This window comes from Balaenoptera borealis (genome assembly GCF_965194805.1).
Source record: "Balaenoptera borealis genome assembly, chromosome: 19".
In the NCBI taxonomy this organism is placed as follows: Eukaryota; Metazoa; Chordata; class Mammalia; order Artiodactyla; family Balaenopteridae; genus Balaenoptera; species Balaenoptera borealis.
The window spans coordinates 24,345,276-24,373,231 of NC_138878.1; the positions used below are offsets into that span (position 1 = coordinate 24,345,276).

The 27,956-nt window shown below is 36.5% G+C and overlaps 1 long non-coding RNA gene across 1 annotated transcript; it reads left to right on the forward strand.

Moving 5' to 3' along the window:
• The first annotated feature begins 833 nt into the window (after positions 1 to 833).
• Positions 834 to 27,956, forward strand: LOC309617224. Its single transcript, XR_014237812.1, has 3 exons — positions 834 to 5,400; positions 5,714 to 24,109; positions 24,407 to 27,956. It is a non-coding gene; the product is annotated as an uncharacterized lncRNA (long non-coding RNA).

A 27,956-nucleotide genomic window follows, 5' to 3' on the forward strand; every position in this document is an offset into this window, starting at 1 on the left:
GTCAGTTTAGTAGCGGTATTATGTAAGTCAAAAATTGATGGAGTTATGCTCAGGCATAATTTTGGGTGAGAGGGTCAAGGGGAAATCTTTTCAATGGGCAAAGGTTCAAGAGGTTCAGTGCAACTTATGTTGTAGGAAAAGTGGCCTGAGGTGATAATATATACAGACTCATAGACAAGGGCTAATGGCCAGCTAGTCACAGGTCTAGGAAGGAAAAGATTAAAAGCTCAGAGGACTATGGTAGAGGCAGGTATATGGGAGTAGGCAAGAAGTGAGGTGATTTTTGTATCACATGTTAATGTCCACCAAAAAAAGAAATCCATCATGAAAGGGACACTGAATAACCAAGTAGATGAAATCACCTGGTTAATTGGCATTAGTCATGCTCTGTCATTGGCATGATGGCCACACAAAAAGAGTAGACACAATAGCAGAAATAGAGGCTACTGATGGGCCCAACATCATGGTTCTTATTTTCTAAGGCTTATCGAGCCACTTCTGAATGTTCATGCTGCCAGCAAGAGAGACTAATGCTGAGCATTACAACTCAAGGTGCCAACAAGCCACTGCATATCAAGTTGTGTCCCTTTCATCCTGGAAGAGCCAGTGGTTCATTCACACAGCAGTAGACCCTTATTCTGCTTATGGGTTTGCTTTTCCTGCCCATAGGAATTACTTATACAGTAATTGCACCCTTGTGTATATATCCAAGTGAAACTCTTGCACATACACATTAAAAAGCATAACTATGAGCTCAGCAGCAGTGTTCATGCAAAATATTGGAAACAACTTTAATGCCTATCATTAGAACAGATGAATGAATAAATTGTGTTATATTCAATATAACACAATTGAATGTAATACAGCAGTCAAAATGAAAGTACTGTCACAACTAACAGCAATACGGATGAATGTCAATAAAAATGTTAAGTGAAAAACCTTACATTCATGATAATACACTTTTGATGAAATTAAAAATAACTGAGAGGATACATCATAGATGTATAACTAAATAACTATAAACTATACATAGTATTATATAACTGTATAACTAAATAACAAATACATATATATGTATATACAAACAAACACATATTTTCTATAGGAATAAAACTATATAAAAAGAAAAGCAAGGAAATGACAAAAATATGAGATTGAGAATGTTCATAATTTCTGGGGAGAGTCTTGGAGCTAAGATGGTGATTCATTTGGTTAGATATAGGCTATACTCAGAGTCAGAGATTTTGTTTGGGTGGTAGGTTCATGGTGCTCATTACATGATTCCAAATAACTAATTAAGTAACTAAAACACAAATAAATAAGGGCATGCCTAAATTGATGGTGTTATCATTAGGAATTACAACGATAAGTGTGTTATCATCATAGATTATAATTAACTCAATTCCATACAGTGAAGTCCCATGTGTATGTGTGTTTGTAAGTGTGTGTATGTGTGTGTATTTATGTGTGTGTATGTTTCTGTAGGTAGAGAATTAAGGTCAACATTGAATCAGAAAAGTGTTTCTTTAAAATCTAAACATGTTTTCAGGGGGCTTCCCTGGTGGCGCAGTGGTTGAGAATCTGCCTAACAATGCAGGGGACACGGGTTCGAGCCCTGGTCTGGGAAGATCCCATATGCCACGGAGCAACTGGGCCCGTGAGCCACAACTACTGAGCCTGCGCGTCTGGAGCCTGTGCTCTGCAACAAGAGAGGCCGCGATAGTGAGAGGCCCGCGCACTGCGATGAAGAGTGGCCCCCGCTTGCCGCAACTAGAGAAAGCCCTCGCACAGAAACGAAGACCCAACACAGCCAAAAATAAATAAATAAATAAATTAAAAAAAAATAATCTGTTTAAAAAACAAAAAAAAATCTAAACATGTTTTCAGTATTTACGTATTTGCGATGGCTCTCAAATATGTACACATTATTTGACAAGCCTCTTCTCAAAAGGTGGAAATGAAGTCCCCTGCATTTGAGTATGTGCCAGACATTGTGTCTTGCTGCTGATGACTGAAATGTGGTAGCAATGATGGCATGTGACTTCCAAAAAAATGTCATTAAAGGCATAACAGCTTTCTACTTTCTCTTTTAGATCACTTGGTGTGGGAGAAGCCAGCTGCCATGGCACAAAACAGTTGCCATAATTAGCAAATAAAAATACAGGAAACAGTTAAATTTAAATTTCAGATGAGCAATGCATTTTTTAGTATAAGTATGTCCCTTGCAATATTGGGAACATACTTATACTAAAAATGCATTTGTTGTTTACCTTAAATTCAAATTTAATTAAGCACCCCAAACTTTATCTTAGGACACTCATACAATCATATGAAGAGGTCTGTATAGCAAGGAATGGGGTTCCCTGACAAAAGCCATCAGAGTCATCCATCTTGGAGGCTTATCCTCCGGCCCCAGTCAAGCCTTCAGATGACTGCAGCCCTGGCTGATGACTTCAATCTCGTAAAAGACCCTAAGCCAGAATCACTCAGCTAAGCTACTCTGAAAGTAATGAACCACAGAAACTGTAAAATAATAAATGTGTGTTGTTTTATACCACTAAGGTTTGAAGTAATTTGTTCCATAGTAATAGATAACTCATAGAGCAAATATCTCTTCAATGACGGTTTTTAAATCCAAAGAGGAAGAAATTGACATAGATCACTTGTTTCTAAGATATTTTCAATATATCATTTTTTGTTTGTTTTGTGTGTTTCACTCCAACATCACTTGGCCTTAAATGATGATAAATGCACTAAATTTGGACTTTTTTTTGACTGATCAGTTTTCACAGTTCACTAAAGCTGTTCTGTCCTGCAATAAATCAAAGTCTTTTTTCTCTTCTTGCAGCCACATTTTATTTCCCTAATTCTGATTGAGATCTCAAGAGAATAGAAAGAAAGAGTATATATTTTGATGGAAAGTAAAAGCTGTCATTTCATAAATGATAATGCTTCTGTTTCTTAAAGAAAGAAAGATATCTTCCTTTCCCTTCTCCCAATAGGAATATATGGGTCGATTAGTTTTCTCTGCTTCATCACAAGCAGGTTCTGTGACCAATTTTTCCTCTTTGTTGATTACATTTTTTTCCTACAAGAATATTCCATATTCTATCGTTTACCTTTGAATCCTACATAGGTACTTGTCTCTAGAGATTCATCTTTTTCTCATTTCCATGTTTAACATCTGTGTGAATATCTGCTTCACTGAAAATCCAATGCACTTCTTTTGCTGAGTACTGTTTATTTCTCCTCCTCCCCCCCAACCCCTGCCCAGATACTCCAAAAAGAAATGCATTATGATTGTGGCTCTAGTGGGAGTTTGGGAGCAAGATGATGTGTGTCCTAATGTCTAAGAGTCCCTGATTACAACTTGAAAACATCCCTTCCCTCCCCTTTAAGCAGTTTACCAGTTTAAACTGCCTCAAAAGATTTCTTTGCCGTAATAATTCTTCATTAATAAGATGGCAGCATAATGGAAAACTACAAACTGTAGGACTGCTTAGAGGGTACCAGAACGGCCAATGTGACTTCTCATATTCACTATGCAGAATTCAAAGTGATACACATGGGTGAAAAACGCTTGCATCAACCTTCCTCTGAAAGATTCACTTTGTTATACAGCAGCAACTAACACAACATTGTAAAGCAATTATACTCCAATAAAGATGTTAAAAAAAAAAAAGAATATATAGCTGTTAATTAACTGCAGGGCATTTCCTCCTGTAGTATTTTACTCTTTAAAATTTTTTTTTTTATTTTACTCTTAATTCATGTATTTCTTGAGGTAGTAGAAAGTGCTCTGCCCTTGCAAGCAGAAGACCTGTTATCATCCATGGTTCTGCCACATTTCACTATCTAGTTGTTGAGAATCAATTCAAATATTATCTCAACTCTAGCTACTAAGTTGACTTTGATGTGCAACTTTTACTCCCCTCTCCATGATCTATATTTTCTTTTTTTTTTCTTTGTTCTTTATGTTTAATTTCTACCTCAGCAGTCATATTATTTAATGCATGTCTTCTTATTTTAAACCAACTCAAATTCTTTATGGGTGAAATATTGGAAATATTAATAAATGGAAGTGGCTCCCGTCCTTATAATTTATTTCAGGATCTAACATGTAGCAGGAACTAGACAACCTATATACATCATAATACAAAATTTTAATTGAAGTAGACACCTTTTAGGCATTTTACGGATGACAAAACAGTGACTTCCCCAGGTTGACAGCTCTAGTGATGACGATTCATTTAAACCAGGTTTAAATAATTAGAGTTCATGTATTTTTAATTGTGCTGAAGCTAAGAAAGTACCTAAATCTCATCTAAATCCTTAACCTCTCTGATCCAAGGGAGAGCGGATTAGATACTTTCTAACTCCACTCTTTTCTAGTTCACTCATTATAAAAGCAGGTGCCCTTGGTCTAATGTTGTGTTCCACTGATTCATAAAGTTCCACTGATGAAATATTTGTGATCCATATTGTCAAAATGTAATGACTTTTCTTTTTTCTCTTTGCCACGTTGTGTGAATGGATGAACTACATCAGGAATGGGGAATGGTTAGTAAATCAGTTTCCTTGTGTTTCCTCACCCAGGGGCCCACATTTCTTTCCCATGCTGCTCGCTTCCCATCAGTCAAGTACTGTGTCTGTCTTCCCACCTTTACTCCACTGCTGTTGACTCATCAGGCCCAAGGCTATTGCCTCAGGCTCCTGGATGTTCTCCCTACCATTCATTAGTCTCTTTCCTTCTCATGCCTACTGGAATGACCCTTCTAACACAGCACGCCTGATCCCTGTAATTGCGATGACTTCTGGTCCAAGTACGTCAGTGACTCTTTGCTGCCCTCAGAGGAAGAATATAAAAAATCAACACACATGCTCTCAATCATCTGATGCCTACCTACTTCTGTAGCCTCCACATGCATGACTCACCCTCCAGAGTCTCATTGCTTGGCCACTCTGCTACATTTTGCTCAGCAAGGAACACCGGGCCTGTATTTCTCTCCTTTTCTTCATCACCTCCTACGTAGTCTTCAAAAGGTAAGTCAAGCATCATCTTTCCTTGAAGGTTTTCCTGTTCTCACACCTCCCAGTCCCACTGCATTAGGTGTATTATTAATAATTAAAATTTCATAGAAGTAACAGTGTAACACCTAATGTATAGCCATTTAGTGGTCCTTTTCCCACCTGCCCCCAAAGACTGTGAGCCACAGGAAGGTAAATGTGACCATTTTTTTAATTGCTTTTTCAACTTACCTAGAACTTCTTATGTGTCAGGCAGTGTTTTAAAGCATTTTACAAATATTAACTTGGCTACTCCTTCTTACAACCTTATGAGGTAGGTACTATTATTATCCACATTACATGGATAAACAAACTGAGACAAAAATAAATTAGGTAGGGCTTCCCTGGTGGCGCAGTGGTTGAGAGTCTACCTGCCAATGCAGGGGACACGGGTTCGAGCCCTGGTCTGGGAAGATCCCACATGCCGTGGAGCAACTGGCCCGTGAGCCACAACTACTGAGCCTGCGTGTCTGGAGCCTGTGCTCCGCAACAAGAGAGGCCACGATAGTGAGAGGCCCGTGCACCGCGATGAAGAGTGGCCCCCGCTCGCCGCAACTAGAGAAAGCCCTCGCACAGAAACGAAGACCCAGCACAGCCAAAAATAAATAAATTAATTTTAAAAAAAAATTAAAAAAAAAAAAATTAGGTAGCTTGCCCAAGGTCCTTCAGCTCGTACGTGGTAGTCAAGGACAGTCCGGCTCCAGAATCTGCTTTTCTAACACAACTCTATACCGCATACCTGCATCCTCAGTTCTTTGTACTTGGCCAAAAGTAGGTGTTCAACAAGTATTTCTTTAGTGAATAAATGACTGTTTAGCCCAAAATGAAACATTAAATACTTAAGTGTACAATCAAAATGTTAATCTCAGACAACAGAAATCACCCTTCAATTGAGCATGGCTTTTCTTGGAATGCACTTTGAATTCTGGAACATAACTCTATGTCATTCAAAAAAGGAAAGAAGAGAAAAGGAAAATGGCAATATTATCTTTAAACATAATAAAGCAGCTCAACCTTGGAGATATGTACCAATGAATGAAAAATGTTGAATGTCACCACATGCATTTCAAGCTCTTTAAGGTGTTAAGAGAGCAGATAGATTTCCCCCCACCCCCATTTTAGTCTCCAATTTATGAAAAGCATTCACTGATACTGTGGTTGCAGCTGTGTCTTTGCTTGTTCTCTGTAGGGATAACACATCTGGAGTGAAGTGACTCAGGTGGAGAAACAGTAGATGTCACAAATTGAAGTGACCACATCACCACTGTTCATGACTCAATCAGCATGAATGCACAGGGTAAGAAAAGCTAACTGGGATGCCCCCAAATGTCACATCCATTGAAACCCACCCATATACAGCATTTCTCATGTCCTACGATGAAAAGGGTTTGAGATTTCACCCAGAATAAATTAGAAAGAATACAAGCAAAAATGAAATATTACAAAGTGATATTTTTTTGTTTTTAAGCTATCATCCTTTGGACATCTGGGCAGGAAAGCTTAATTTAAGGTGGACAATTAGACATGCTTGTTTGTTGTTTCTAGTTAAAAAAAATAAAATGGAATAGCACATTTAATATATATTTAAGTATTCCAGGTTGGAAATTTTCAGCTTGAGTAGTTTTCATAAGCTGTATGATAAATTGTGGTAGATTTATATTAATCACGATAGCTATAATTTATCTGGAAGTCACTATAGAGTAATTTAATTCTAACAACCACTCTATATGGCCATCATTGTTAATGTATCTTTATTATAGGGAAGGAAGTAGAGGCTCTCTGAAGTTAAATATCCTAGTAGAGCCAGGACATAAATGCAGTTCTTTCTGATTATAACACACATGTTAAATGATCAACCTTCTCTCTTTGAAGAGTTAATTTGGGGTGCATATGTATGTGTGTGTGTTTGTGTGGGTGTGGATGTATGTTTGTTGGAGAAAAATGGGCGCTTATGGAAGCTCCATTGTATTTACTCAAGGAATCACATTCCTAAGGGAAGAATGACGAAGAAAATCTTCCAGTGATCTGTTTGGAGCCAAGAGAGTCTTTGGTTTCTTAGGCAAATAATCATCTTAGAGTGAGAAAAAGGGGAAAACATGAATACAAATGATACGCCATCTGCCACAGACCACAGACTTACATCGAACTCATCAGTGGTAGTGGAGGTGCTGGTGGTGGGGGTAGTAGTTATAATAGTGAAACAGCATTGATATTTTAAAGAGCTTTCACATGCTAGTGACCACAGCAATCACTTTACATGACTACCTCATTTATTCATCACAGAAATCCAAAGGCAAAGCACCATTATCATCCTTGATTTACAGAGAACGAATCTATGGCTTGAAGTCTTGACAAGGTGTGCCAGGTAGAATTCTAAGACAGCCCCCAAGATTTCTGCCCCTCTCTTCTACTGTGGATGTACGCTCTGAATATGATGGGATAGTCCCTCCAGGGATTAGGTTATGTTATACAGCACAGTTGAATTTTTAAAAGCGAGAAGATTGATAGGTGTGCCGTAATGATGTGAGCCCTTAACAAGAACCAGGCTCTTCCTATAGACAGCATTTGAAGAATGAGGAGTCTTCAACAGAGGGAGATTCTCTGTTCCTGACTTTGAAGATGGAGGGGGTCACATGGAAAGGAATGCAGAGAGTGTCCAGATGTTGGGAGCAGCCCCTGGCTGACAGCCAGCAAGGAAATGCAGCCTCAGTAGCACAGCAGCAAAGAACTGATTTAAGCCATAATCATGCAAACTTGGAAGACCACCTTGACTTCAAGATGAGAGCCTGGCTGAGACCTTGATTATAGCTTTGTGAAACCCTGGGCTGACAGTACAGTCATATTGTGTCCGGACTTCTAACCATCCGAAGTGTGAGTCAATAGATGGGTGTTATTTTAAGCTACTAAGTTTGTATTTAATTTTTTAATGCAACAATTTAAAAATGTAAATAAAATGTCACCTAGCAATTAAGTTGCAAAGTGGGAGTATACATCATAATATGATCTGGAGTTCAATTCTCAACCACTTGGCAACAATATGTACCTAAAGATGAGTCTAAAAGGACTGATTCAGTAAAACTTCTATAAGACATTTCAAATGTACAGAGGCACAGCTTTGGGCTGGTGGCACCATGTGAAATTTTCGGATAAAAGGAGACACAGGGTCAGAATGAAAGAGAAGCTCTAGGTGAGTAACTATCCCAGAGATCAATCTTGGCCTTGCTTGTCACAGCTTAAACAGACAACCTGATGTGCCTTCAGCAGGAACACTGACCATCACTGCAGGGGCAGGTGTCATGCCCTGGGGCGGACAATGGCTTTAGGGGATGCAGGTGCTTCAGCAGATTTTGAGCCTTGGGCAATAACCCCTTTGAAGTAGCTAATTGTTTTCTCACTGTAAGCAGCAATTGCAGTTTCTGGAGTATTCCAGATGTTTCCCTGATGCAAAACTTCAGATATGCTTTTCCCTTTGCCAAAAATGCTTTGCCCTTGGTTTTCTTGGGCCATTTCCACTTTTATCTTCCACATACCAACTTAACTATCACCTTCTCAAGAAACTTTCTTTCATTACTTTATCGAATCCTGTTTCTCTGCTATTTCTCAAGCATCCAATTGTGCCCTTCATAGAACTTATCACACCTTATAATTTTTCACTTGTTTATGTTTTATGTTGTCTCCCTGACTACTAATATCACTATTAATAAAATAATAACAGACATGTATGTGAACTTATCAGGTGACAATAGAGATCTCATATGAAGCCTCACAAAGATTTGGGAGAGTTGGGGACAATGATATCCACATGCTAGAGATGTGGAGGAAGCAAGGATGACTGAGGTTAGAGACCACGCAGTGGTACACAGCAGCTAGTATTAACTCAGCTCCGATTACAACCCAGGCAGCTTGAATTCCTGATACTTAGCAGTACTCCCTTTATACCAAATAGTAAACAATGTATACCTAGCAGGTAGCACAGTACCTGTGACACAAAAGTCTCTCAGTAAGGATTTGTGACAAGAATAAATGAATGAATGCATAGCGAGAGGCAGAATTGGGCTGCCTTCACTTAGCTTTTCAGACAGGATAGAATGCAATAATTGAATATAATAAGAGACATCAGAATGATACAGACGGAAGGAGAAGGAGGGGGAGGAGATGAGCATGGTGGGTACCCCGATCTGACTGTGAATTAGAATTACCTGATATTGCAGCTTTACTCCAGACCTTCAGAGTCAACAACTTACGGGGTTGAGGGGAGTGGGGAACATGGAAATTGTATTTTTATAAAATCACCAGGTGAATTTGATGATTTTTTACTAGTATGTGAGCATGATGAGGTATTTCTGGTGACTACTGGAAATAGAGTAAAAATCCCAGTGCATTCTCAGTTTTGGAATCTATTCTAATACACACACACACAAACTCAGTTTCTCACTAAAAGTATTGTAGTTTTCTATCCATGCAGCCTCAGGCCAGAGAAATAACTGTATAGAGAAAATTATATTATTTGAGCTTTATTAATTTCTTTTGGAAGAAGTCTACACTTAACAAACATTCCCTAAATGCCTGAAATTGTGTGAAGAGAACATATCCATACACACATACACACCCTCTAGATACTATAATAGCGCCAATTTACACATGAAGAAACTGAGCTACAGAGATAGATTATGCAACTACCTTCCAACTAGAGAGTTAGTCAGTGACAAAGCTGAGATTAAATTTAGGGTGCTTTATGCTTAAGTCAAGCACCTAATGAAAACCTACTCATCTTCAAAAAATAATCTGTCACAGTTACTGAGGGGTGAGAAAAATGTGCTTGGCAGATGAAGCAAATACACACACAAACACACAAAAGATTATGAAGGCATATTTGGATAACTGTAATGAGTTCCATATGTTTGGGCTATATAGTGTGAAGTTGTAAATGAATGGTGAGAAATGAGAAATGACAATAGAGAATCAGAAAATAGAGAGCTTTGGAATGCTAGGTTACAGACCCTGAAACTTGTCTTTATGATAGAGAGTTAACCAAGTATCCTTAGCATCCAGTTCAGGGTCAACATTGTAGCACTTATGCCAGCTCTCTAACTGTATACTCAACGCTCATGATAGCCTAGAATAAGTCATGGGGAAATTTAAGATGCGGAAACAATTTTGAGTTCTCGCGTATCAATAAGTTTTCTCTAGTGTGGAGATTAAATATTTGGTCTTTTTATTATATTTTCCTGAATGGTTAAAATAGCTGCAAGGTTGAACTTTTGACACAGAAAAAAATATATAAATTTAAACAAATGTCACTCTATTGGTGAAGAAGATATGTGACTCTAGAGATAATTATGCTTAAAATTTAGCTTGGATTTACCAAAGGTGATTCTTTTCTAATAAACTTTAGGTAAAACTATCTCCACTCCTGCCAGTGCCAAGATAAACACCTTGTACTAAGCCTGTTCTCTGTGCGTACTCTATTGGAATCTTCTCCTAATTGCATAATTATAATAACAAAAGTATTACTCTATATCTTCCCTTGGATACTTTTCAACTTAAATCTAATTTTCACACAAATATATTTTAAATGTCCCTCCCTGAAATCCATCTGGATGATGAAATTATAGAAGGTTATATGAATGTATGGTACATGTATAATTTTATATGAGCATGCATGTTGTGAAATCAAATGATCCAGTAGAATGACCACTGCCAATCTATGTAACACTTTCTTGCTGTTCTTATACTTCGTGTTTAATAAAGAGCAAAATGCAAAATACACTAGAAGTAAACACATTACAAATGTTAAAAGTTATATTATGTAGCATGAAGCAAAGTGAATTAAGTAGAACAATATTTAGATGTGGAAACTTTTAATATCTCATATAATACAATTACATACTTTTTCAAATGCAAATAATTTTGAGTGTCATTTAATTAAGAGGTTATAATAAAATACTCAAAAGAAGAGCAGAGCAAGATGAAAGTATTTTTGATGAGGCATTTCTACAGAAAGAGAGTATAACTGAGATTTCAAGAGGAAAAGATTAGAATTGACCAAAAGGTTGTATATAACATAGCAAGAAAGCCTTTGCCTCCAATGTCAGTTTCATTATTTTGTTGCTGTATATTTACTTACTTTTTAATTATTATTTCTGTCAAATATTTTAGGAGTGACCTCTGGTGGAGTACCCTTACTTTCTTAGCAAGACAAAAAGAGCCCCCTTCCAAGGTTGTTTATTACTTCACTTACTGAGAACCTAATCTTTGACATTAAAGCACTGAGTTCTAGTAATGGAAATTAAATACAGAACCTCGCTCTTCATAGGGCATGTAAGACAGCAGTAGAAACTCACATGCAAAAATGCACTGCAGTAAGACATGCAATTATAGAAGGACAAACACAAAATAGAATTCGGTAGTGAGGAAGTGAGATTTCAGGAGAGGCATCACAGGAAAAGAGCCCTCAAAAAGGTTTGCAACATAAATTAGAGTTTGCTTAGGAGGCCAAAAAATGAGCAGCAGAAAATCAAATGTGCACAATGTTCTGGAGAAGAATTTCTTGATTCACTTAATTAAGGCAAAGGAAAGAGTGGTTTTAGAGTTTTTCCTGGGCAACTGGAACCAGGAACTCAGATGTAGTCAAACTCTATTTTACACTTTTGTTTTGGGGGGTGTGTGTTTTATTTTGCTTTATGTTTTAGTTTTATTGACTGCCTTTGATTTTTAGTAGAGAACACTGCCTTTCTACACATAAAGGGTGATACAGGAAATATAGCCATTTCCAGGCTTCTGTGGCCAAGGATGAAAGGGCTTTCCTTCTGGCTCAAATTGGACAAATCCCTGGGGAGGATGCCCATTGGTCTGGGTTTGATCAGGTGTACACCTTAAGCTCTGATGATGGTCTAACCTTGGGCCGTGACTTCACTGCCTGAATTATATTGAAAGGCAGCAGCTTCTATTCCAACCATATAACCATAGATGGGAAAGAGCAGCTCTCAAAATGCAAAGGGTGCTGTTTCCAGGAAAAATAGAGTGGGTTGATGGCCTAACAAATTTTACATGTACTGCCACATTTCTAGAAAAGGATCTTACAGGAAGCAGTTAAGTTTTATCTACACTGACAGCACAAAAGAGAAAATCCATTAAAATACTGTGTTTATAGCCTATATATGGTTATTTTAAAGCAACAGAGGTTATATTTTTCTTGTAAGGAGCGGTGATATGCTATATATCTAAGACTGCTATAATATGTTTTTCAATCCTCTTTCCTTCTCAGATGCAATTATCTAACGAGGAAAAAATGATCTCTGCATGATGGCCATACTTGCTCATTTTTGGTTCTTCAACTAAGAAAGAATTTCAGAACAGATCTTAGTTTCTATTCAACTCCTCATGGGGGAAATATGTGAAGGATTTCTAGAAATGGAAAATTTCTTAGAATTTATGTTAGCCTTGGTGATCATTCAGCATGGTGTAGCTGGTAGAAACTTCACAGGGAATGAGGTCGAAGGACAGATCTGAGTTCAAGCACAGAAATATAGGTTCTATACTCTAAAAACATGATTCACATTCTCTTTCAAATAAACTGCTCCATACTTTCCTTCATCACCACTACCAGTGTTTATTTGGGCATATTTTTCTTCCCCTGCCATGTTCTTTTAATAGATACATGAATTTCTTGAGCACCTTCTATGTTCCTAGCACACTTCTAGGTGTTGGTAATAGATGAACGAGATATGAAACTTAGTTATTATTGGGGGGAGGGGTGGTATCTTTGTGTGTATTTGACATTAGGAAGGAAAAAAGAACTATAAAGACTAGCAATAAAGCAAGGAGAGAAGCTAAGGGAGTAAGGCTAATGGGGTGAAAGTGGACATAATACAGATAGTTCCAAGGAACTCTTTTCTAAAGAAGTAACTTTGGAACAGGAGCCTGAAGTAAAGTAGAGAAATCAACCTGCAAATAAGGGGAAGAAAATACATGATAGGCTAACAATGAGTACTGCAGAGTCACTGTGATTGGCATCTTGAAGAAATGGGAAGTAGGCCAGTATGGCTGGAGCACAGTGAGAAGGGTAGAGATAAGTGTGAGAGGGAAAAAAAAATACCATGTCCAGTTTAATCATTCAATATATTATCGCAGTGTTAGCTGGTTATTCCTATGTCAAGTCTGCTGGAGAGGAAAAAGTACAACGCATCCCTCCCTGCTTTTGGGAAACCCATGGTACATTTTGGAAGATAAAACTTACACATATATGAAACAAAAGCAAACAATTTCAGAGCCAATGATGATGTGCAGTGCAAACTCTAAGTACTGCTCAGAAAGATCAATCAATGAGAGCTAGGGGACCAGGGAACTTCACTGCAAAAGTGAAACCTGAGATGCATAGAATTAGAAAATCTGGAGGGAAAGAGTTTGTACTGAAAGACATTCTGGAATAATAACGTGCAAAATATTCTTTAGTGAGAAATCAGACTCATGTCAAGGAGAGAGCAGTTATGGTAAGACCTGTCATTTAGTCAACTAAATGCAGGGTGATCACAAGTCCCTGTGGGATAGAACTTGTTTGTTCTAGCATAATTATTAATAGTACTATCGTTCACTCTCAAAACTTGATAAGTTATAAAGTCACCCTAGCAAAAGATGACATCTTAGAAATATAGATTGGAATTCATGCCTGAAAATATGGGACAACTTACCCAAGTGGAGCTGAAGTCCTGTACATAGGAGCTGTGAATAAATATGAGATTAGTTTCATCACCAATCGATTCAAATTTTAGTGATAAAACATGAAAGCATCTGCCAATGAGTCCCCCTCACCATAAGAAAAATCCAAAGAACATTTTCCAAAGATCCTTCACTTACTAAGTTGGTATTTTGTGTTATGGTTGGATTGTGCAAGTAATTAATGATATAAAAATAGGAATATTTAGTGGCTACATTTCCCCTTGTTTAAAGCTACAATAATCCACTAAATAGTTTGATGTTTGGAGATTTCATCCTCCAAATAAAATATTTTGGAATGTACATTTTCTCTAAAATTTCCTTTGGAAAAGAGCATAATGGTAGCTGATATATGCTTGGTGAAACATAAAAGTAGACAAGCTCTTTTGCTTTTACTATTGTGAAAGGTTAGTAGGAAAAAAGGAGCTTATGAAGAAATAAATGTATCTGACAACTCAGTTAATGAGCTCTTGAATCTTATTTTGATCAATGGGTGATGTAGGAAGCTTTGTTTAGACCTTGGCTAATCAATAAACTATTTTGTAAAACAGGAAACATAGATCTGAGGGCATTGTATTAATTTTTAAATTTAACACATCAGGTAAAGAAAAATCTGCAAAGATTTTAGGATTTTTAGTTGAAGCTCTTTAGAAGAGTGTCTCATGATTACAAAGGGGATACAGCTATAGGAAACTTCAACATGTTATGTTTTCATTCATCCAAATTTAATATTTGACTTCTGTCCCATTGACTTTAAAACACTCTTCTGATTTTGCCTGTCAAAAATCTGTAAGCCTAAAAGAATCTTGGGTAATGATGAACAAGATCAGACCAATATTGTTTTGATTATTCCATGTCTCAGTCCCCTCAGTTATAAAATGAGGGAATCTTATTATTGTTCTCAACATTCCTATGAGTACCTAAGATTTTTTTGATGAAGACATAATACTCTAGTAAAAATATAGCAACACATATCACTGTATCCCTAAGAGGAATTTAACTCAATTCAACTTTTTGTGACTCAAAAGAGTCCCATATCCATACAATCTCATGTATGTAACTGCTAATATATCTAACTTTAAATATAAAGAAGAAATATTTTTCAACATATGATATGGGTCTGATAATGTGTGAGATATAAATAAATACTATTATAGAATCATACATTTTCAGAGTTGAATGTGATTTTAGAGACTGTCAATGACCAGATGAAATATTAGATGCCAATCAAGATTAACTAAATTGCTCAATTCTGGAAAGCTATTCAATGTATTGATTCATTAATTTATTCACATGTCTGTCTACCCATCTATCCGTTCACCCATTCATCCATCCAACTATCCATCCATCCATCCATCCATCTATCCATCCATCCATCCAATTAGCCATGCCTTAACTATTATGTGTTAGACACTATTCTGCATATATTCTGTGGCTTATAGAAACACATAAGGGAAACAGATTTAGCAACACCTACAAATGCACTAGAATCTTTACCATAACTGTTAAATTAGATATGGGAATAATTAGGAGGTTATTAAAAATGAGTTACTGTATGTCAGGAGCTTTCATATAGCATATATTATTTTATCTTATTCTTTGGGACTGAAAGGAAAAAAAGACAAACACACTAGGCTCTAGAACATGGGACATTCAACTATATGGTATGTCTTTCCATTTCATCATGTTTCACAGAGTAAATACCACATGATGCAGGCACTGACAGACTCTGGCTGCATTCTTAAGGCTTAACATTCTAAAAGATAAGATAGATTAAAGTGTACTAGGGGAGAAGAAGAGTCCTTATCATCTAAAATGATGGCTCCTGTAGAGCTAGATAGAAAAAGAAAAGGATTAACTTGATTCAAAAGTCATTTCACCAAGTTACATCAATGGAAGTACAACTGGTGGTGCAATCTCACCTCTATCAAGGGGATTTAGGGATTTAACAAACCAGTTTTAAAAGTAAACTAGTTCTTTTAGATTATGCAATGATATCTCACAGTTTCTAAGGCACTCCAAGCTTTCCTTGGAAATTGAGTTTCTCCTAGCTTGTGTTCAAACCCCTTTTCTAAAATGTTGTCAAGTCACAACATATTTTGTAGAGGAAGGGGAACATAAATAGGCATTTTAAAAACAACGTTTTGACATCTGCTAGTTGTGACGCTAAACTTCTATGGGCCCAGAATATTTTTTCTATAAAAGGAAGGTGCTGAATTAAATTAGGAATTCCAAACTAGTGGTCTACTGGTTGAATACCATCTTTTTAATGTGTTTTATCAGTTAGAACTGTGTTTTATTATTATAAAATTTAAGCCAAAGGTCCTTAGTTTGGGTCTACACTCTAGTTTAGCACTGCTCCATCACTACTTAATGCCTAACATCCATTCTGTCTTACAGTTTATGATATGCCATCTGACCTCCATTACCTAACTTCATCTTTGAGCAAACGCCCTCCCCGTCTCCAGCTATTTGGCTCTAGTTCCACTTGGCTCTTTACTGTTTCATGAATTCACCAAGCCTGCTCCTGCCTTGGAGTTGTCGTGGAGGAAAAAATTTTCCTCTACCCTTCGAGGTTCTCTGGCTGGTCTAAGAATTAAACTGACATGAGGCAGATTAACAGAAGAACGTCAATCAAAAGTTTAATACCGTGTACACATGGGAGAGACCCAGGAAAACTGAATAACTCACCAAAATGGCTGAAATCTTCACCTTAAATATTGGTTTGGCCAAAAAGTTCATTCGGATTTTCCCTGTTATGGAAAAACCTGAATGAACTTTTTGGCCAACCCAACACCATCTTCAGCTAAAGACAAAAGAGCGTGTTGGGGGTCGTTGTTTGGGAATTCAAAGGCAGGAAGGCAATTCACATGGAGATGGAAAAGCAAACATTTGGTAAACAAATGTTTGCTGGGCCATACAGAGACAGTGGGACTCAGAGAGGAATTTTAACAGACTTTGCTGGGTTCCTCCCTGTCTGAACACTTATTTCATACTATGGTTATCCATGGTGATCATTCCCTTCCTGGAACAAGTCATCTATCTAATGTGTCCTTTTAGGCTGTTAGGGGAAAGGGCAAATGTTCTTCCTGAGTCTTCTGGGCCTTAAAAATAATCAGCCTAAATTAATTCTCATGTCAAAGAAAGAGACATATTTCAGGGTGGCAAATTTTGCTCCAAACACTAATTTGTCTTGGAACCAAACACTAATTCTGTCTCTAATTCTCCTTCTCTATATACCTGGACTAACTGACTCACACCCATCAATTTTCTGCTATAAGGGGCCATCAGATCATAAACCAAACTGATACAATCAGAGAGTAGGATGTGGGTTGCCAGGGGCTGGGAGGTGAGGGAAATAAGGAGATTTGATCAAAGGGTATAAACTACCAGTTATAAGATGGATAAGTTTGGAGGATCTAATATACAGATAATAGTTAATGATACTGTATTATATACTTAACAGTTGCTAAGAGAATAGATTTTAAATGTTATCACCACACCAAAAAAAAAAAAAAATTAATAATTATGTGAGGTGATGGAGGTGTTAACTAACCTTTGTAGGGGAGGAAAAATAATTTTGCCTCTACCCTTCTAGCTTCTTGGCTGAGACACAATATATATATGTATCAAGAAAGATTAACAAGAGAAAAACACACATAAGTTTAAAAATATGTATATCTCCTGTATACATGGGAGATTCTCAAGAAAATTGAGTGAAGCCCCCAAATGGCCCAAACCACCACCTTAAATACTATCCCCAGCTAAACACAAAAGAAAGATGTTAGGGGTTGGGGGAAGGCCAGTTATGGGAGGTTACTAGGAAAAGCAGAGTAAACAAAGGTATGGTTGTTATGTAGACTTAACTCCTTGCTTTCTCCACTAGTACAAGTTTATAGATTTAGAGTTCATCCTCCTCTTCCTGGTACAGAAAGAGAGAGACAACCTTAAAAATGGAGATTTCCTGACAAGGCTCTTAGATAGCCTCATCCACCTGAGGGCAGACAGCAGAAGCAAGAACTACAATTCTGCAGCCTGTGGAAGGAAAACCACATTCAGAGAAAGATAGACAAAATGAAAAGGCAGAGGACTTCGTACCAGATGAAGGAACAAGATAAAACCCCAGAAAAACAACTAAATGAAGTGGAGATAGGCAACCTCCCAGAAAAAGAATTCAGAATAATGATAGTGAAGATGACCCAGAACCTCAGAAAAAGAATGGAGGCAAAGATCAAGAAGATGCAAGAAATGTTTAACAAAGACCTAGAAGAATTAAAGAATAAGCACCCAGAAGAATTAAAGAACAAACAAACAGAGATGAACAATACAATAACTGAAATAAAAAATACACTAGAAGGAATCAATAGCAGAATAACTGAGGTAGAAGAACGGATAAGTGACCTGGAAGACAGAATGGTGGAACTCATTGCCGTGGAACAGAATAAAGAAAAAAGAATGAAAAGAAATGAAGACAGCCTAAGAGACCTCTGAGACAACATTAAATACAAAAACAGTCACATTATAGGGGTTCCAGAAGGAGAAGAGAGAGAGAAACGACCCGAGAAAATACTTGAAGAGATTCTAGTCGAAAACTTCCCTAACATGGGAAAGGAAATAGGCACCCAAGTCCCGGAAGAGCAGAGAGCCCCAGGCAGGATAAGCCCGAGGAGAAACACGCTGAGACACATAGTAATCAAATTGACAAAAATTAAAGACAAAGAAAAATTATTGAAAGCAACAAGGGAAAAACAACAAATAACATAGAAGGGAACTCCCATAGGCTAACAGCTGCTTTCTCAGCAGAAACTCTACAAGCCAGAAGGGAGTGGCATGACATATTTAAAGTGATGAAAGGGAAGAACCTACAACCAAAATTACTCTACCCAGCAAGGATCTCATTCAGATTCAATGGAGAAATCAAAAGCTTTACAGACAAGCAAAAGCTAAGAGAATTCAGCACCACCAAACCAGCTCTACAACAAATGCTAAAGAAACTTCTCTAATTAGGAAACACAAGAGAAGAAAAGGACCTACAAAAACAAACCCATAACAATTAAGAATACGGTAATACAAAAATACATATCAATAATTACCTTAAACATGAATGGATTACATGCTCCAACCAAAAGACACAGGCTCACTGAATGGATACAAAAACAAGACCCATATATATGCTGTCTAAAAAAGATCCACTTCAGACCTAGGGACACATACAGACTGAAAGTGAGGGGATGGAAAAAGATATTCCATGCAAATGGAAATCAAAAGAAAGCTGGGGTAACAATACCTCATATCAGATAAAAGAGACTTTAAAATAAAGAATGTTAAAAGAGACAAGGAAGGACACTACATAATGATCAGTGGAGCAATCCAAGAAGAAGACATAACAATTATATATATATATATATATGCACCCAACATAGGAGCACCTCAATACATAAGGCAACTGCTAACAGCTATAAAAGAGGAAATCAACAGTAACACAATAATAGTGGGGGACTTTAACACCTCACTTACACCAATGGACAGATCATCCACAGGAAATTAATAAGGAAACACAAGCTTTAAATGACAAAATAGATGAGATAGATTTAATTGACATTCATAGGATATTCCATCCAAAAACAGCAGATTACACTTTCTTCTCAAATGCACATGGAATATTCTCCAGGACAGACCACATCTTGGGTCACAAATCAAGCCTCAGTAAATTTAAGAAAATTGAAATCATATCAAGCATCTTTTCTGACCACAACGCTATGAGATTGGAAAGCAATTACAGGGAAAAAACGTAAAAAACACAAACACATGGAGGCTAAACAATACGTTACTAAATAACCAAGAGATCACTGAAGAAATCAAAGAGGAAATAAAAAAAGACCTAGAGACAAATGACAAAAAAAACGTGATGATCCAAAACCTATGGGACACAGCACAAGCAGTTCTAAGAGGGAAGTTTATAGCAATACAAGCCTACCTTAAGAAACAAGAAAAATCTCAAATAAACAATCTAACCTTACACCTAAAGAACAAACAAACAAAACCCAAAGTTAGTAGAAGGAAAGAAATCATGAAGATCAGAGCAGAAATAAATGAAATAAAAGCAAAGAAAACAATAGCAAAGATCAATAAAACTAAAACCTGGTTCTTTGAGAAGATAAACAAAATTGATAAACCATTAGCCAGACTCATCAAGAAAAGAAGGAGAGGACTCAAACCAATAAAATTAGAAATGAAAAAGGAGAAGTTACAACAGACACCGCAGAAATACAAAGCATCCTAAGAGACTACTACAAGCAACTCTATGCCAATAAAATGCACAACCTGGAAGAAATGGACAAATTCTTAGAAAGGTATAACCATCCAAGACTGAACCAGGAAGAAATAGAAAATATGAACAGACCACTCACAAGTAATGAAATTGAAACTGTGATTAAAAATCTTCCAACGAAGTCCAGGACCAGATGGCTTCACAGGTGAATTCTATGAAACATTTAGAGAAGAACTAACACCCATCCTTCTCAAACTCTTCCAAAAAATTGCAGAGGAAGGAACACTCCCAAACTCATTCTGTGAGGTTACCATCACCCTGATACCAAAACCAGACAAAGATACTACAAAAAAAGAAAATTACAGACCAATATCACTGAAGAATATAGATGCAAAAATCCTCAACAAAATACTAGCAAACAGAATCCAACAGCACATTAAAAGGATCTTATACCATGATCAAGTGATTTATCCCAGGGATGCAAGGATTCTTCAATATATGCAAATCAATCAATGTGATACACCATATTGACAAACTGAAGAATAAAAACCATATGATCATCTCAATAGATACAGAAAAAGCTTTTGACAAAATTCAACACCCATTTATGATAAAAACTCTCTAGAAAGTGGGCATAGAGAGAACCTACCTCAACATAATAAAGGCCATATATGACAAACCCACAGCAAACATCATTCTCCATGGTGAAAAACTGAAAGCATTTCCTCTAAGATCAGGAACAAGACAAAGATGTCCACTCTCGCCACTATTATTCAACATAGTTTTGGAAGTCCTAGCCGCGGCAATCGGAGACAAACAAGAAATAAAAGGAATCCAAATTGGAAAAGAAGAAGTAAAACTGTCACTGTTTGCAAATGACATGATACCCTACGTAGAGAATCCTAAAGATGCTACCAGAAAACTACTAGAGCTAATCAATGAATTTGATAAAGTTGCAGGATACAAAATTAATGCACAGAAATCTCTTGCATTCCTATACACTAATGATGAAAATTCTGAAAGAGAAATTAAGGAAACACTCTCATTTACCATTGCAACAAAAAGAATAAAATACTTAGGAATAAACCTACCTAGGGAGACAAAAGACCTGTATGCAGAAAACTATAAGACACTGATGAAAGAAATTAAAGATGATACAAACATATGGAGAGATATACCATGTTCTTGGATTGGAAGAATCAATAATGTGAAAATGACTCTACTACCCAAAGCAATCTACAGATTCAATGCAATCCCTATCAAATTACCAATGGCATTTTTTACGGAGCTAGAACAAATCATCTTAAAATTTGTATGGAGACACAAAAGACCCCGAATAGCCAAAGCAGTCTTGAGGCAAAAAAATGGAGCTGGAGGAATCAGACTCCCTGACTTCAGACTATACTACAAAGCTACAGTAATCAAGACAATATGGTACTGGCACAAAAACAGAAATATAGGTCAATGGAACAGGACAGAAAGCCCAGAGACAAACCCACACACCTATGGTCAACTAATCTATGATAAAGGAGGCAAGGATATACAATGGAGAAAAGACAGTCTCTTCAGTAAGTGGTGCTGGGAAAACTGGACAGCTACATGTAAAAGAATGAAATTAGAACACTCCTTAACAGCATACACAAAAATAAACTCAAAATGGATTAGAGACCTAAATGTAAGACCGGACACTATAAAACTCTCAGAGGAAAACATAGGAACAACACTCTTTGACATAAATCACAGCAAGATCTTTTTTAATCCATCTCCTAGAGTAATGGAAATAAAAACAAAAATAAACAAATGGGACCTAATGAAACTTAAACGCTTTCATAAGGCAAAGGAAACTACAAACAAGACAAAAAGACAACCCTCCCAATGGGAGAAAATATTTGCAAATGAATCAATGGACAAAGGATTAATCTCCAAAATATATAAACAGCTCATGCAGCTCAAGATTAAAAACACAAACAATCCAATCAAAAAATGGGCAGAAGAACTAAATAGACATTTCTCCAAAGAAGACATACAGATGGCCAAGAAGCACATGAAAAGCTACTCAACATCACTAATTATTAGAGAAATGCAAATCAAAACTACAGTGAGGTATCACCTCACACCAGTTAGAATGGGCATCATCAGAAAATCTACAAACAACAAATGCTGGAGAGGGTGTGGAGAAAAGGGAACCCTCTTGCACTGTTGGTGGGAATGTAAATTGATACAGCCACTATGGAGAACAGTATGGAGGTTCCTTAAAAAACTAAAAATAGAATTATCATATGACCCAGCAATCCCACTACTGGGCATATACCCAGAGAAAACCATAATTCAAAAAGACACATGCACCCCAATGTTCATTGCAGCACTATTTACAATAGCCAGGTCATGGAAGCAACCTAAATGCCCATCGACAGGCGAATGGATAAAGAAGTTGTGGTACATATATATAATGGAATATTACTCAGCCATAAAAAGGAATGGAATTGGGTCATTTGTAGAGACATGGCTGGACCTAGAGACTGTCATACAGAGTGAAGTAAGTCAGAAGGAGAAAAACAAATATCGTATATTAAGACATATATGTGGAACCTAGAAAAATGGTACAGATGAACCGGTTTGCAGGACAGAAATAGAGATACAGATGTAGAGAACAAACGTATGGACACCAAGGGGGGAAAGTGGCAGGGGGGTGGTGGTGGTGGCATGAATTGGGAGATTGGGATTGACATATATATACTAATATGTATAAAATGGATAACTAATTAGAACCTGCTGTATAAAAAAATAAATAAAATATTTTTTTAAAAAATAATGGAGATTTCCATTATAAAAGTAAATGTCTCTTATAAGGGGTAACTTCTACAGGGTTTTCAGAGCTTCTCTTGTGTTTGCTGTTTCTTAAAAATAATCCGCTCAAGATAAACCTTATGCCAAAGAAGCATATTTGAAAGTGGTATATTTTGCCCTTTTCACCTTACTGTGGTAATCATTTCACAATACATACATGTATCAGAACATCACACTGTACACCTTTAATAAGTTTATATGTCAAATATATCTCAATAAAGCTTGAAACATTTTTTGAAACTTCCCATTCCAGGTCTCTTTTACTCTCCTCTCTATTTCTTTTCTATAAACTGCTTTATCAAAACATTCCACTGCTGACACGAAATTCTTCCCAAACTTTTAACTTATTCTTGCCTTTACTTAAATGATAGACATTTTCTGCTTATATTCTAAATTTTGCTCAGCCTAATCACAGGGATAGTGTTTCATAACAGTGTTAGGATCAGAAATAACTCAATTCAAATTCTAACTTTACGTTTTACAAATCTTGTTAAGTGCCAGCTCTGAGCTTCAATTTTCCATCTCAGAAAAATAGAAAACAATAATCACATGGTATCATATGGTATCAACCATACTCAGACACAGTACATTCAAAAGAACAACTGTTATTTTTTAAATGTTTAGTTCTTCACCAGATATAAAGGCAAGAGAAGTTTATTCATGTGGTCAGTATTTTCAGAAATTTTTTAAAGCTCTGGATATAGTTTAAGTTTATCCAACTAACTTACTCACTGTTCTTATAAACCTATGAATAGATTATTACCTCAAGACCTGGTACACTATTGGATCTTTAGAAATGTAAAGCAAGGACATCAGGAATTTTCTTTCAAGTTTAAATTAGGCATTTGAAACTAGTAGTATATCAAGGTAGCACAAGAAGGGGAAACAAACCTTTCTGCAAAAGTGATTTTACTTTAAAATGGTCTGCACTCTCATGATTGTTTGCAGGCAAAGACTGAAAGTCATGCAGAGGACACAGCTATAGAAGAGACCACCAGGGAGGCTTCCAAGTTTGGAAAGCTAATAATCAGATGTTTAATAATGCATCTGAATGAACTCTCCCATTGCCTTCAAAACAGTCACAGACAGTGCCAGAGTTTCAGATTCCAAAGAGGAATGGCATAAAGTTTTGTTTTGTTTTGTTTATTTTAGGCTGGCACATTTATTTTCTTAATGCTATTGCTATGTTAGGAGTATTATTTTTGCTTTGTTCTTATTATTATATTAAAAATCACTAGGAAAAACAGATGAGAAAGAAAAAGATTGTGTGGGAGAAATTTAACAGTGAACAATTCTTACAAATGGATCCCCCACCTTGAGCCTGAAGTTTCTAGAATATTTTTTAAAATTCTTTATTCAAGGACATCTAGTTGAAAATTCTCTGGAAAACCTTTTGGAAAAATGTTTAAGTAAGTGCTTCTTATTAAAATCCTAACTGGAGAACATATGTCCAATTTCGACTATGTAGAAAATCTCCTCACACAGTCCTTCCAGATAATCATTCAGTCCTTGACTTGAGTATTTTCAACCAGTGGGTAATTCCTTGAAAGACCTCTATATTATTTTTAGAGAGCCCCATGCATTAGAAAATAAGTCCTTATGTTGAACATAGATAAGTTACCATGAAAATTCACTCATCTATTCATTTATTTTACACACATTGAACAAGGGGGTTAGATGCTAGGAGTGTAAAAATAAAAGAAGGAAGAAAAAGTGCATACTCTATCTTCAAAGAGCTCACTATTTACCAGGGACAACAGATGAACAAAGATGTACCAATAACAGAATGTGATTAAGATGCTAAAGAAATATGTTTTTTAGCTGAATTAGGGGTGAAAAGGTAGGACACATGAATTGTCACCTAGAGTACAGACATATAATAACATGTTTTAAAATTCAGATTTAAATAAACATTAAAACTCAAAGAATTTTACCCCCTAAAATTACCTTATATCATCGCTATCATCATCATCACCACTTGGGGAAAATTTACCACCAACAACAAAAAAAGAGACAGAGAAAGACAGAGACAGAGACAGAGAGAGAATGAGAGAGAGAACCTCAAGATAACCTCATACAATAACCTTCAACACCTGGTGCCTGGGGAAAGAAAGAAAAAAAACTGGATTAAAGTGGAGAGTTTAGCTATTACCAAAAAAGCAAAGTGGTGAGTAATTCTCACTAATTAGTAGATAATCTTATCTTCTTGTTTCTCTTAACCTAGAAGTCATAGAAACCACCACTAGGAAAAAAGAGTAAAATGAGGAAAGTGAACACATTGAAGAGGGAAATGACCAAAATGGATGAGAATTGTAAATCCTTAACCTCATATATTAAAGTTGATTTAGGGTATAGTAAATACTCTTGCATCACAAACATGCTCACAAACGAACAGAACTCATGCATTTTAACAAAGTCTAGGACTTTTCTGGTTGTGCAGTGGATAAGAATCCCTCTGCCAATGCAGGGGACACAGGTTTGATCCCTGGTCTGGGAAGATCCCACATGCCGCGAAGCAATTAAGCCCATGCGCCACAACTACTGAGTCTGTGCTCTAGAGCCTGCGAGCCACAACTACGGAAGCCCACGCACCTAGAGCCCGTGCTCTGCAACGAGAGAAGCCACTGCAATGAGAAGCCTGCGCACCGCAACAAAGAGTAGCCCCCACTCGCCGCAACTAGAGAAAGCCTGCGGGCAGCAATGAAGACCCAACACAGCCAAAAATTTAACAAAACTATAAAAAAAAAACCACCAAAAAACGAAGTCTGTACTTTGCCCTTGTCAATGCTCTCCCAACACCACCTGCCCACTGTCACCCCATCTATTTGGCTAAGATATAGAAGAGTTGATAGAACAAACACAGAAAAGCCCTCATGAGCTGCTCATAACAAAAAAACTGTTCTCAGATCTACTGTGGGTTACTTGACTCTCTTTCTGTTATATCGAAACAGATGGAACGTCTACAGAGTCGCTCTAGAGCAATTCAGGTGAAAATAAACTATAAGGCAAATCTATAACCAAAATTTAAAATATGCCGGGGATGGGGTGGAATATGTGTCATGCAAATAAGAGTGAAAGAGCACAATCTAGAACAAAACCTTACTTGAATTCAATAAAATGTTACAATAATCAAATAAAACAAAAAAAGAAAGTTGCAAGTTCAAGAAAACTCACTAGAGACCAAATGTTTTCATTATGCAACTAATAAGTTGTAAAACAGGCAAAGAACAGAATATAGATTCTAATCCTAAATTACTGACATTGGGATAATTATAGTGAATACAGACGAAAACAACAGAGTAAAACAGTTAGATATGTATTAATGAATTTGGAAGACATCGTGATTCCACGCAAGGTAACTGGTATCCCTGAAGTAAAATACCTATAGCCAGAACAGAGAATTTATCTAATCATATAATGCAAGATACATGGCTGGAAAAAAAAAAGATAAATACACAGAGTAAAAGAACACATGTTGTTTTAGGGTACCAAAGTTTTAGGACCAATATATATTCTACATAAAATGTCTAACTTGAGAATAAAGAATTCCTCAAGAATCTAGGCACACAAAACACATCACATACATGGAAGAAAAATTATGCTGATCCTCGCCTCGTCCACAGCTATACTCGCTTCTAGAAAGATAATGAGTGGCATATCAACAGAACATACCTAGATTTTTGAGGGAAAAAGAGTGACATTGGAGAATATTAAACTTAGCCAGAATGCCTTTTAACTATAGTCTTCCTGTGGTATCCTTGGGGAATGGGTTCCAAGACCCCTGATGATACCAAAAATCAGAGGATACTCAAGTTTCTTACAGACTTGTTTTATTGCACTTCACTTTATTGTGCTTTGCAAATACTGTGTTTTTGGTTTTGTTTTTACAAATGGAAGGTTTGTGGCAACCCTGCCTCAAGCAAGACTATAAGCACTATTTTTCCAACAGCATTTGCTCACTTGATGTCTCTGTGTCACATTTTGGTAATTCTCACAGTATTTCAAGTTTTTTCATTACTATTATATTTGTTACAGTGATCTGAGATCAGTGATTTTTGATGTTACTGTTGTAATTGTTTTGGCGCTTTTTAGCAATAAAGTATTTTTTAATTAAAATATGTACTTTTTTTTAGACATAATGCTATCACACACTTAATAGACTATAGTATAGTGTAAACATAACTTTTATAAGCACCGGGAAACCAAAAAAAAAAATCATGTGGCTCACTTTATCATGATATTTACTTTATTGTGGTGGTCTGGAACAAATTCTGCAATATCTTTGATGTATGCCCATATAATAAAATGGCATAATATTTGCATATAACCTACACACATTTATTTTCCCATACACTTTAAATCATCTCTAGATTACTTATAATACCTAATACAAAGTAAATGCTATGTAAATAGTTGCTGGTGCACAGCAAAAACAAGTTTTGCTTTTTGGAACTTTCCGGAATTTTTTTTTTTTTTTTTAATATTTTCAATCCATGGTTGGTCAAATCTGAGCATGTGGAACCTGTGGATACAAACAGCCAACTGTTTGAAAGCGATTAGCAGACACCTTGATCATTAAAGAGCAGAATCAGCACAGAACCTGTGATATCTTTGAAAAATTACTTGATAAATTCCCACCTGTTAAAAGGATAATCAAAATCAACAATCCAAGAATGAACCATCCATGATAAGAAGACCAGTGGTGAACACAAAGTCCATTTAAGTATAATGATAATACTAAAACAAATAAAAACTACTGAATCATGGATATATAAATTACAAATATATAAAAATTTAAAAGGCATACTATTATTTTTATATTTTCCAGGTTTATAAACATGCACAGACACACACACACACAAAGATACACGCAAATTGGAGAGCAGGTAGAGGAAAAAGCTCTTATATCTTCGTTTTTCAAAATAGTTACAGTTCTGGCTAAAATTAAAATATATCATTAAAAATAAGTACCATCTTTCTTCCCTCCCTTTTCTTTCCCTCTTTCTTCCACTCTTATATATGCAAGAAAGATATTTGAAATCATGGGCACCTAATG